The sequence below is a fragment of the Trematomus bernacchii genome, unplaced genomic scaffold (assembly GCF_902827165.1).
Source record: "Trematomus bernacchii unplaced genomic scaffold, fTreBer1.1, whole genome shotgun sequence".
NCBI classification, from domain to species: domain Eukaryota; kingdom Metazoa; phylum Chordata; class Actinopteri; order Perciformes; family Nototheniidae; genus Trematomus; species Trematomus bernacchii.
Window position 1 is genome coordinate 953,689 of NW_022987588.1, and position 14,027 is coordinate 967,715.

A 14,027-nucleotide genomic window follows, 5' to 3' on the forward strand; every position below is an offset into this window, starting at 1 on the left:
CCAAGTTTAGCCATGAAAATGTTTAATGAGTTTTCACTCTTTCAAAGTCTGCTCCAACATCTGTTCCTGATCCTCTGTACCCTTACAAAATGACAGGTGGTGTTCCTGTGTTTGTTTATATTTATAAATGAAGTACTTACTCCCATGATTTCTATGACAGAGGAGATTTTCGGAGTTTGTTTACACAGTGCATGTCCACCCAGTACCAAATTGTCCAAAATGGCGATTTGAAAGTTGCATTGAAAGTAGTTTTGTAGATGAGAAGGAGGCCTGCAGTTAAACACTGTAGTTGAGCTCAACAATACTAGGCTGTGATTATTTTGCCAGACATTCGGTACTCATGTCATGAAGCAGAAATGTTTTAGCTTGTTAAATGTTAGTTAGACAGCGCAAGGTCAAAACTAAAACGTTTGGACACTCCCATTTACTGTAAAAATAATACACTTTTGAGTTTGTGCAGCTCCACTCATGTGTTGCTCCAGTGTGGAGTAAATAGACATAACTCCAGCCTCAAGGAGATGAACATGAACTCGTTTTGCAGATTCCACATGCAGCAATTCTTAAATGATAATCCAGGAGGACGTTTGAGAGATGGAGGAAGTGTGGTTGCTTGGAAGCAGGCAGTGATTTCTGCAAATATGCAGGACTGTGGCGTCAGAAGTAATATCTGTTAAGAGGGGAGCACATTTTTGGACAAACCCCATGGGGTAACATTTACTATGAAATGTTCTAACCTTAACAGAATGAGATATATTTAGTTCTCTATAGCTTAACTTTACAGTTTAGTGGTAGTTTTACATCCTTGGGGCAGACCAAACTACCTTTGGTGAGTGTAGTTGGTCACAACGTTTTCACAAGAGCACTAGTTGGAGACAACAAAAAAACGTATTCTACATGGCAACTTTTTTTTAAAGGGGACCTATCATGCAAAATGCACTTTTGTACGTCTTTTATACATGAATATGTGTCCCCGGTGTGTCAGGGAACTCACCAAGTGTCAGAAAACTTAACCCTCTCTCTTTTCCTCCATACCCAAATCTCTAAAAACGGGGCTGCAACGGATCTGATAATTATTTGAATTTTTCTGACGTCAGAAAAGGGGTGCTCCGCCTATATGGGCAACTCTCCACATATATCAGGGGAATGAGAGACCGCTCGAAAGCGCTGGAGACGCTGTAGTACATATGCCAGGCCTGTAAGTGGCGCTGTAGTCTGCCACAAAAGCAGCGAAGAACACTTCTCACAGAATCAGCCCTTGCAAAAACAGGGCTGGAAAAGAGCAAATGAGGCATGGCTAAAATGCATGATTTGTTTGGTATTTTGAAAAAAAAACTTCACAGACATGTTTTATATAGGTATGGCCCTACAATATATTATTCAAATATAGCATGATAGGTCCACTTTAAGGTAATGATGTAGAATACTGGGAATGCTTCCGTCACAAATATGTGTTTGATCAGGAATGAAATAAGAGACGTTTCTAACAAAACAATGGCTTTTTGTATTGTTTGTGTAGTGTCAGACTCTAGTCTGCATCATTGCATTAAACAATAATACATTTGTTTGCATACTGTACGATGCATGGCATTAAGGCAGTGGTTCTCAAAGTGGGGGGCGCGCCAGGGGGGGCGCGAGAGACCAGGAGGAAAAATGGTTATTAAAAAAAAAAAGAAATCATAATTTGAAAAATTATTGATTCGAAAATAATATGATACAGTACTATTACGTCTGGGTCTCTGTGTTTCATGTGTGTGTGTGGAATGAGCCATTTTGTGTGCACGAGCGAGAGAGAGAGAGAGAGAGAGAGAGAGAGAGAGAGAGAGAGAGAGAGAGAGAGAGAGAGAGAGAGAGAGAGAGAGAGAGCGCACCGGTACCTGAGATCGTTGTTGTTAGCTTCTGGTGCTAGCGAGCTACGCTAACGGATATAAGGAGTTTTTTCAACAACAAAGTGGAGGAGAGTCCTCTTCTGTCAGACTGAGAGACTCAGTGAGCTAAAGGACTCTCTCAGTGTTATCTCAGTGGGTTAAGTACACCATTAATGTAAACAATTTTTTCCGAGGCACACGTTTATATGATCATTATAGTTATAAAAAAATAAGAGAATAAATGAAAAACAGGTATGAAATACTATATGACAGTAAAACAAGAATGCAGTTTAAAAGGGTGATTTGTAAAATATCCATAAAGAAAAAGTAAATCTGCTTACAGTTCTGTTTCATATGGGTGTTGAGAGATGTATCCATAGATCTCTTCATTTTGCTCTCAAAGTGCACCAGATTGATGTATTTAACTTCAATATTTAAAAATAAATCTTCCCGGGGGAGCTTGTCCCCCTATGTGACGTCCACACACCACCTGTAGAAATAGCACTTTACCCCTGCTTACACCTATATGCCGTGAGCTGATTATCGAGCCTTCATTGTAACAGTCGCGGGTACACTGTGTATATGCGTGGGGAGTGTTGCAGTAGAAAATTCCACTGTAGCGACCGGTACATTAATGGGAAACCCTAAATGTTTGAGCACCCTCTATGAAACGTCAAGCTACCCCACAGCACCCCCAAAATAAATCTCTGGCGCCGCCACTGAGCCTGACTATTTGTGTTGGGGGGACCCGACTTTTTTTTCCCTCCAAAGACAGAAAAAGTTTGAGAACCACTGCATTACGGCAACAGCAACAGTTTTTTAGCATCATATGTAGTACTTTAAGTCCTTTTTGTATTTAATGCCTCAGTCTTTCCACTGCTTGACATTAAAGGAAGAGCTCCTATGCTGCATAACAAACACAATCTCTGATTTGTCTGCATCATGACTCTTTATGACTGATATCTCAGGCATGTGGGTCATGCTTACTATACATTAGAGCTGTTTCATTGGTTCTTTATGTCAGCAGTGAGGGCTCTGTGTTTGGTGTCTGGTGAACCTGATGAAGCAGTCATGCTCACAACAACAGCACCATCTTCTGTCCAGGAGAAAGCCCTGGCTCCAACTTTCATCAAACAGTATTTCTGTACAGCTTAATGGCTACTCAATTAGCAAGTTTATCCTTTCAAACATCGGAAGTATGTATAGTTTGACATATGCAATTTTCTAGTAGACATTTAGATGAATCTGCTTTGTGGACACATTCTCCAATGGACCTGAGACATGCCCATGTCTTTTCTTATCTTTTGTTGAACTACATTTCCTTCCAGTAGGGGGAGACAAAGTTCAGCACTTGACAGCACAATGAGTCAGACAAAAGGCCATGCAGCTAAATACTTATTTGTTTCTTCACTAACCCACTATTATGTCACCTTGGTTGTGGATGTGTTTAAATTGTAAGAAAGATAATGATGATTATTTACTGTTAATACACACCACTTGATTGTTTTTTAAATGTAATGTTCACTGAATAGATCTGATCAGAAATCTCAGCTGTTTGTGAGTGGAAATGTACCAGATGTGTTGATTTGTTTTGGGTCTATTCTCTTCTCTGACACCGGAGGCCCCTGTCTGTCTGCATATAGTTTTTGTTGACTGAAGCTGCATCATTTCCTGAAAGAGAGTGCAGGTGGCCCATTATAAAGAGAGGTGGTTATTCATGGGTCAGTGGTTTCCTGTAGCTTTTAACACCAGAGTTCTGTGTAAGTAATTAGTTAATTATTTTTGGGGTTACATGTTAGAAATAGCTGCACACTTGGTGTTTTTCATATATTGACTTTAAATCTAGGTGCTCTTATTTCTTTGTGTCCTAATGTTGTGGTGCAGCACTTTGTTGAGACATTGCCTATCCTAACCTACAGGAAGTGTGCTTACTTACTTCCTGGAATTCACTCAGGCCTATTCTCTTCACTCGTGTAAATGGACTCCAAGCTTGCAGACACGAGTCGATAAAGTTATAGTTTCATTAATGCTTCTGAAACTGGGATAGGCAGACTCCAATAACCCCATTTATCCAACAATGCATGTTTATGTTTTTATGGAATATTAGTGGCCCTTCTTTAACAACACCTACACATATCCAGAGTCCTTCACTGTGGCCCCTGGTACAATGAGCAAAACCTTAACTATAAAAGGAGAGACAAGGCTGTTGAGTAGTTATTTTGAAAGTGATGTGTGTACACAACCACATCCTGCGCTGAGTGGGAGATGCAATGAGCAATGAAAGCTCTGCAGAAAATACTGACTGCTGTTGACTGCTGATCAAATATATTGTGATACACTATTTGAGGTAATATGTTAAAGTAAATGCTGACTTAAGTGTATATCATAGTCCAATTTAAAAGGCCACATGCAAGAATCATCGGTTCTGTTTCATGTAAAAGTTGTTAACTAACAAAACATTGGTAATCTTTATTTATAGTGCCAGTCTCGAACATAGGACCTCTCATGCAACATGGCAGTGTTGTCCTGCTAAAAATGCTATAACCTGATCATTTTGCACTACTCCGGAAAGATCTGTGCAGCAGCAGTGCAGGGAGGAGTCCATGATTTCCCCCTGCAGTAATAGATGTCCTTTCGATAAATCTTTCACATGGGTGTGTACAACTCTGATTGGAGTATCCTTCATGCCTTTCACTCTATTGCGTTTTTGAGGGCAGAACATCAAGGACAAAATGTGTTTTGTGCAAGTGCTTGCGTGTAAGAACATCTCATCATGTGTTTCAGTTGGATATAACTAAGACCTTCATATAAGGAATGTTTTAGTTTCCAAATGAACCTCAGATACAGATACACGTTTTATTTGCGATTGTATAGCTTTGTCCTTTACGCGACCCAGAAGCCTCCTGTCATTCCCAAAAAGTAGCAGTCATATACGTCTAGGTGCTCTTTCTGGAACATCTGGTTGCCCTCAGATTACACAATGACAGGCTGCTGCTAAGTGAAGTTGAACCCAGTGCGACCAGAGAGACGGACCTTAGGGGATTCAGGCAGTCTGCGAGATCACACACACACTTTAGTCCCTCCACATGACGGGTTTGGCGGGTTTGACGGGCTAAACGCGGGCTTCGGCCTCAGCTGGACGCCTCCCATTCTCTTCTCATTAAAAATGCAGTAGCTGTACCATGCTGTGAGCGTGTCTTGATGGGGAGGAACCAGACATCTCAAGAGGCTTGATGTGTGGCTCACTATTATTTATTAATGTGCTTGCCTGGTCAGACACATTACAGTGGCCTATTAAATCTGTCACAGTCTCAGCTCTTAGTGGCCACTCTGCTGCAGAGCTGATGATATAACCTCGCAAAATGAACCCTGAAGGATACTAGATTTTGTCTGCTCGATTAACGTTGATTTTTAATTAAACACAATCTTTTCTTATAATTAATCCTCTTTGATGGATCACCTCACACACTGTTGAACACAGTAGATCTACAGATGCAGCAGTGGTTTTATTTTTAACTTCCATTTCTTCAAATCTGTGGTTAGCTAATTGGGGACTTCCCGTGTGCACTTCCTGTCATATGACTATACCTAAACCCACGTCTCTTTCACACAGCCTCTTTTATGAACCTCCTTTTCAGATGAAGGTGATCTTCAAAATGTTACTGAAACAATTGACACACTCCCCTTACCACCTTTTACAATATGTTCACCCATTATTTGGCACTAATGCCCCGTTTTAGCTTTACCTGTTATGTTGGCTGTATGCTACTTTTTTAGTTCAAGCCAGGATTTGCTCAATTAGTTCTGGGAACATTGTCAGCATGTGTATGTTTTCTACTGTAGGTGTAATGCTAAACATTCTTTTTCATGATGCTATTATCAAAGCTACAATTCAAGGAACATGTTCCTGTGATAAGGAATCCTCTTGTCACAGTGATAGAGATTTATACTGTGGCTACAAGTTGAATTGTGCTTTGATGTCAGCAGGGGCTAAACATGACATTTAACCTTTTAAAGTGGCAAGACCCCTAAAGGTCAGAGTTTAAAGCTGCCCTTTATTCTTCTTCACTTGGGAGGTTCATGCTGGGTATAATTACATAACTATGCCCAGAAGAAGAGAATCCACCTCAGCATTTAAACTGCATGCCTAACAGGATAAGACATGCTGCTGTATCACTTCTAACTCCAAAAATGTGTGCACAAGAGTTGTAATGTGCTTGTTCTAGGGAAAGGATTATAGGCTCCTGATATTACATTTAACATGGCTCTGCTGTTATAACAGATTTGTTTGGCGTATCAGCCATATGAAAACATCCAGATTTCATTTCCTGTTTCTAGTGAAAATGAACTTTAAGTCTATTGCTGCAGGGACACATAAATACAGAGATAAAACACAGCTCTGCTGGCATGGCATGTTAGCCTTCTGTAATGAACTGTGTGGGGTTGTATGAATATATGATTAAACTGTATTAAATATACAAGAGGACTGTACATTTGTTATATCTGCATAATGTTGACCTGTGCAGACTGGAATAAGGCTTTGTTAAAGGCCCAGACACAGCAAACCTACAGGTTTCTCAGTAGTGAAGTGGAAACAGCCTGTCTAGAAGGAACAGAGAAAATGTCAAATAGCAGAAGTCGGAAGTGACAGTTTTAAAACTTTGACTCAATCCTTGTCTTGACGGCAACCACATACCCACTTAAAGCTGTACACACACACACACACACACACACACACACACACACACACACACACACACACACACACACACACACACACACACACACACACACACACACACACACACACACACACACACACACACACACACACACACACACACACTTTTATTATGTGGAGATGAGATCGTTTTAAGACTCTGAATGCCACAGCTTGAGTTGCCTTGCTTCACTACATGTGTTTAAACTGCAAACGTGGCTGCAGAGAACATTAGATAAATTAAAGGCTTGTCCGCTTATATAATACTATCACAAACGTAAATCTAGCTGAAATCTCTAACATGGAATGAACTTGTAAATGCCTGCTTTTGGCCAATATACTGCACATCTTGTTGAGACATGTATCTAACCAGGGGTATTGGAGCACATTCCTCAGACAGTTCTCAACAAGCTGTCTTCTTTCAAAAGACTATTTTCTTGCAGGTAAACATACTCTCGACTGTGATGAATATCTGTAAAAGATCTAGAGCAAACAAACATTGAACGCATTTCTGCAAGCACTGTACATGTTTGTACAATTCAACTCTTGAAAACTAAACACTTGCTTGACTCACTGTAACTTATACTAAAAAAAAATATTAGCATCCCCAGTTTTAATTTCATATCTAGAGAATTACGTTTGCAGTTGTTGGTATACTATTTAACAAATCATTAAAGCATCATGCTGTTCTTTACATTGTGCTCTTACAAAAATGTTCCTCAGGATAAGATGTGTAAAGTATTCGCACAGACATTAACATGGTGATGACATTCTGTAAATATAAGTCTCACAGACACCTCCTTATTTACCCACGCCTTCTATCAACACAATGCAGAAGTGTTGCAACCCTGTTGAGCACATGTGAAACTTGCATACTTGTTTTTCATGTTGTGAATAAGGAAAAAATAAGTTCCTCTTTTTTGACTGACTTGCTTTTTTTGATTTACAAATTCAGCAATGCTCAGAGAAATCTGGAGGTTATTTCAACACTATGATAGTCTATATATGCTGTAAATCCACCAACACTGTTAAGTGGAGTTGTGCTTTTACGGTATGGTGCTGCAGCCCTTTAACCACATCCTGTTACACACCTTTGAAGCCTGCTTCAGAAAAATTCACAAACAAGCTCCTGTAACATACAGCGACTCCGTGATAGCATAAGAAGATTTATCAGTCATTGCATTGAACCCTTTCTTGTAAAAAACGTTGTTTGAAAGAGTTATATTTATCAGAATATCTTTGCTTTCTAAAGTGATATTTTAGTACAAGCAGTAAATACCAACACAAGGTTTGTAAATTAGAAATGGCACATTATGGTGCTTAAAATCATCTCATATAAATGCTAATCCTGTGCAGAGACTGTAATATCAGCCAGGAAAGTTATACTGTTAGTTATAGACACATTATTGCTATTGGGACATGCATAAGTTAATGGGAGGAGAAGTTGACACATTGTATAGCTCAGCAGATGTGTGTAAGGTGTATATAAGCCTAAAATAACTTAAGTGGAGGGCAACATCATTAGGCGCTTTCATTCCGGAGTACTTTTCCCAGGAATAGTTCCGATAGTTCTTGGGATTTTGCTTTCACACCAAAAAGATCTGGGGCCTCATTTATAAACGTTGCGTACGCTCAAAAGATGGCGTACGCCCGATTCTAAGCAATCTTTGCGATTTATAAAAAACAAACTTGACGGGAAAATGTGCGGTCCTCCACGCACACTCTGACCCATCCGTACGCGGTACGCACAAAAACGGGAGAGACGCCTCCGGCGCCGTCTATAGATAAGTCATATTACCATATTACAGGATAAAGCAAATACAGTTTAAACTGCCGTAAGCAGGGAAGACGCCGACGTGTCGCACACTTATCATTCATATCACATCAATCACATCATCGATCATATAATATATCATATATTTCCTTATCTGAGTCATCTTCTCGAGCCGTATCTGGCCGTGCAACACAGTGTCACATACTGTTGGCAGAAGTATTATTTTAAGCAACACATTAAGTTGACGAAACTGGGGGTGTTAGTGGAGCCTCGCAGCGGCGAAACCGTGCCGCGCCACACTAATTGCGCCGCATATAAGCGCATAGGTGCACCGCATTTGCGGCTCAGTTGAGGCTCCCTCCCGTTTATATATACAGTCTATGCTCCCTCCGCAAGATGAGGCCCCCTCCGCGAGGTGAGGCCAAGCCGCCCGGCACGTTCATGTGACGTGTTCAGTACTACATGAGTTTTACCTTTACCCAATCCCATGGATGCACAATAAAAAACGGATTATATGATTATATCGTGCCAATGAGCAACTCTCATATGAACGAGGCCCCGCCTCCCACGCTGTATCCAGTTCTTATTATACATCCATGCAAGGGTGTACTTTTGTTTGAGAAGTGGGGGGGACACAAAACAGGGGGTCCTCCGCAATGAAACATTGTTCTCGATTTAATTCCATTTCCTGCCTTTCTACAAATATATTAGGGACTATGGTGTTAAAAAATCCAAGAAAGATGTGTAGTGTATATAATGAGTGCGCAAACTATCTAGTATCCTATCCATTTGAACCCGTTTTATTTGTGATGACCTCACATCCTAGGGGGATCCGGGGGCATGCACCCCCGGGAAGTTAAATGCATCAATCTGGTGCACAAATTAAGAGATTTATGGATACAGCTCTCAACACTCATATGAAACAGAACTGTATATATTTCAATACTCCAAAAACCATTAGAATATGCTCACAACCAATAACAAATAATTGATAAACTCCTCTCTCCTATCTTTATCTTACCTAGTCTGCATTCTTTCTTTTTATTTATGCATATTTTACTAATCACTCCCCTTTTGAACTGTGTTTTTTAATTTTTTTACTGACATTGGAATTATTTTGTAACTTATTTTGAACAACTATATTAAATAGATGGAAATATTTGTTTACATAGATGACCAAACCGTTTGAGACCCACTGAGATAACTTAGACTAAAGTTTACTATCTAATCGCTCAGCGAGTCCTTTACCTCACCTAAACTGACGTTATCTCAGCCTCTCAGTCCGACAGGAGAGGACTCACCCTCTCCTTATTGTTGAAACAGCTTCTAATCTCCGTTAGCTCCGAGCTAGCACCAGATGCTAACAACAACCCCAGTAACTCTCTCTGTCTCTCTCTGTGTCTCTCTCTCTCTCTGTCTCTCTCTCTCACTCTCTCTCTCTCACAAAATGCGCTCGTGCCACACACACACAGACGCTCCTCCGTGACGATGACCGCTTGCGTACAAAAATAATAATAAACACATTTGAAAAGTGGGGGGGACACAAACGGGATTTTGAAAAGTGGGGGGGACATGTCCCCCCTGTCCCCAGTGGAAATTACGCCCCTGCATCCATGGGTGAGGCCCCACACAGTCTGCGTGATCTGCCTGTAGGGAGGGACGGCCCTGGTACAGGGCACTGGTGGCTGCATAGCAGCGCTAATGTCAAAGACACAAAGATTATATTTTAATTTTACCAGGATGCAGTGACAAAAATATTTGGGAAGGTCATGGGGGCAGGGCCGTCCCTCCCTACAGGCCGATCACGCAGACTGCGTGGGGCCTCACCTTGCGGAGGTAGCCTCAAATGAGCCGCAAATGCGGCTCCACTAGCTTTTAGCTGTTCTGTCGTCATTTCCTGCGATCTTCTTCATGCAGTCAGTCAAAATGAATATTATTACGGGGCGTTTCTTTGGCAAATATGGGCGTTACGTGAAGCCCGCAAAAGCTGCGCCGCATTTCGAGTTGATTGTGATTTATAAAGGAAAACCGGCGTAGGACGTGCGTGCGCAGTGTTTTATAAATCGGAATATTTTTGTGCGTATTTATTTATTGTGCCAGTAAACCCAAAGCAGAAGAAGAAGAAGTGACGTCAGCGGCTTTATTTGCGTAATCCTCCCTCAGGGACTTATTCCGGTGTGAACGCGATTTACTAGGACAGTTCCGGGACTAAAGAGTTCCGCGGGACTAAGTACGGCAAAGTACTTGGTGTGAAAGCGGCTATTAGTAAAGCTTTTGGTTCTTTGTGTCCAATAACAACAATCACAACAATGATATATCTTTCCTATTAGTCACAGGAATGTTTGACGTGATTACATAAAAATAAAACAAAACTGAATAGAAATAAAGTTGTATTTATTTATTTATTAGTTTTGACCCTGGACAGATAGAGGCACTATTTTCGAAAAAGCTATTTTGAGCTGTGCGGCCCAGATAGCCAATGAAAGGACCACTTACTCAGCATCTCATCCGGAAGGACACATTTTTTTAAACAACTGATCAATCAAATATATCGTCCTTAAGACAGTTTTACCGAGCTCTACAATTCCTCCCACTTTTTGTACAGATTAAGCATTCACTTATGCCTCTCACTTCCTATCTTTTTTTGTCACACATGTTCTTAGTTTTCATGCTAGCCTAAACCCTCGCCTTTCTCTTGTCGGTTGTTTTTACTGAAGCTATCACTTGTAACACGTGAATTCTCCCTGCACATAAACTGCGTGTACATGAGGACATTGTTGCTGAAAGGGGGCATTTAGGTTGCCAGGCTCACAGCTGGGGAGCTACTGAGCTCACCAGGGTGACTCTTGCAGCTGAAAGGTTGCATGCACATGTCACATTGAATCACACTACACTGCGTCTCCGTCAGTGCACTCGGGACACATCTGCCTAGCTAGTCAGATTTTTTTTTTAAATGTCCAGCAAGCCAAAGTAGTCTTTCTTCCTCTAATTAGGTTCCTCAGGGGAATCTGACCGTGTAACACTTGTCACATCCTTGATTGACTGTACTGTATTCCACTTCACAGCTGTGTTGTTGAGGTAGCTCTTCTCTTGACATGTTTAAAATTAGAAGTTATTATGTAATAATTGAGCCATGTTTTCCATTTATTTCAGGAGTCACATAGGTGACAGTGTAGTGAACGCTTTATATGGCTTATGGCTTTTCATTTATGAGTAAGAAAGAGTTGTGTTTTCTCTCTAAATCCAGGCTACTTACTTGCCTGTAGCTTAGTGTACATTTCAAGGCCTTCCTCTTTTTTAGTGCTCTTTGTTGGTCCTTTACATACATTTTCATGGTTTTCAAGACTGTTAGTAAGTCAGTAATTTTAACCATTACATATCTGGGAGAAGCTGATTGTCTGTAATGTGATGGAGATACCTCTTAGTTTTAATAATTTTTTGTGGATAATTAACATTATTTTGTTTTTGCCATTTCTGATTCTGTTCTTTTTATATCATGTTCGATTAGGACTCCATCTTCCTGCTGCCTTTTAATGTTTGAACTGGGGTTTTCACATTTCCCATTCCCATTTTTTATGCATCCAACTTTTGCTTTATAAACTTCTATCCGGTTAGGGAGTCTTATTTTTTCTTCACATAATGACCCTAAGCCCTTTTGGCCGCCACCCTTGCTGTAATTCGGTAAGACTGACACCAGAAACGACAGCATTCTCTACTAATTTGTGGTTTGCTGTTCATTACTCTACATATAGGTTTACTGCCGTCAGAGAATAAGAAACTTGTCAGGCAACTTTAATTACTCTTTGCTTTTGTATTTACTCTAATGCGGTTTCAAATTGCTGTAAGCTACTTAGTTTTAGAGATTCTGCACACAGAAAAGAATATGTGCGTGTCTCTGCTAAACGATCAGTTTGTCATCCAGATAGGTGGATTATCCCCCCTCTGCCACAACAAATCTGAAGCATAGGGCAAGGCACGTTTCTGGAAGTTTCTTTGTCACACATAGCAACCATTATGGTGTGTCACTGGATTGGCCAGCTCACACCCTCAGCTTTTGTGTCTACCTATCACACAATAGCAGCACTGCTTTTTCCCACCGTGGGTAGGATAATGAAGACAAAGATGAATTGTCCTTTGCTTGGTTTGGTCTGAATTAAGAAGACGCTGAACCTCCTTACACAGATGAATGACCATTTCTGTCCCAGCTCCAGCTTTTTATCACACCTATGGTTAGAGTAAAGATAGAGTAATCTTTTCTTATATAAATCAATCTACACCTGTACCATATTATTATTTCATTTTAGTTTGACAGTTAAACATGTTATAGTTTACTTATAATGTTCTAATCGCTAATGTATCTACAGTATGATGATTTGTGATTTTTTTGTTTTTCTGCTGCTATTCAGTTCTGTTATTCCATGACAGCCACACCCATTGGTACCATTAGGATTATTTAAAATGGAATCTTAAATAAGCCTTTTAATTATTAGCACTATGTCTTCTGTCCCTCTGCACGGAAATGTAACAAAAACAGCAGCAATTAAATCAAAAATAACAATAACTTATTATTGTTTAATGTAAGACTTAAAGAATGACTTAAATAATTCAGGAATTGTTTGGCCATTTTACCTTGGGGCTTACGCAACAATACACGTCTGACTGGCTGTAAAGAATATGCTGGAGCTCTGATTTGTTTACAACAAACTGATGTGCCTAATCAGGATGGACATGCTTGGGCGGGTAGACATGTTTAACATTTACCCAAAGAGTGCCAAGCATTCTTCTCGGCACAAACCTGACCAAACCAGCCGAAAAAGAGGTTCACTGGGGAGTTGAATTTGACTATTTCTAACAGCATAGCTTACATATTTTTCTAAGTTGAACATACAATATGTTTCCCACAGCAACATTACATTTTGAATGATAGCACAACTAGATAAAACCATTATAACTGGCGGGTTTAATTTAAGTAGGAATATTTGTGTAAGATAAGATAAGATATATACTTTATTGATCCCAAATTGGGATTTTTTGTTACAGCAGCATAACAAAACAAGGCATTGCACATAATTAGGAACAATTATAACATATTAAACAAATCAAATAGAATTTAAAGAGAAATAAAGAGTAAAAAAGTGTAAAGAATTTGAAAAACAGAATCTATTGCTTTGGAGGAAGTCGTAACAAATTGGAATTTCTGAAATCCCTTCTACTTACTCTGATAATGTGATTCCTAGGGAGTGATTGCTTGCTTATTTGAATCGATTTACAGCTCTTAACAACACTGCAGTCTCTTTGATCATGGGAAAACGTGTGGAAAGCTAAAATCTCCTGTCTGCTGCCATGGTAACAGGGCACAAGAAGCATGAGGAAGGAGCAGAGACACAGAGATGCGTCTCACCGTGCTCTCACCGTACTACAGCAGCTGCCACATCCTCTGCATGTGAAAACAATAACCTGTAGGGACGAGCATTGTTTTGTCCCCTGTAGCCTTTCCTGTTAAATGAAGACAATGTCAGGGAATTATCAAGGGATGCTTTATAATATATTTTTTTATGTGAATTGTTTTGGTTTAGAAAATGAGACACAGGTTGGTATACACTATATTTGCATTCAGGGAATATTTCGCCCACAAAATGACCATTTGTTTAACAATGACTCATCTTGT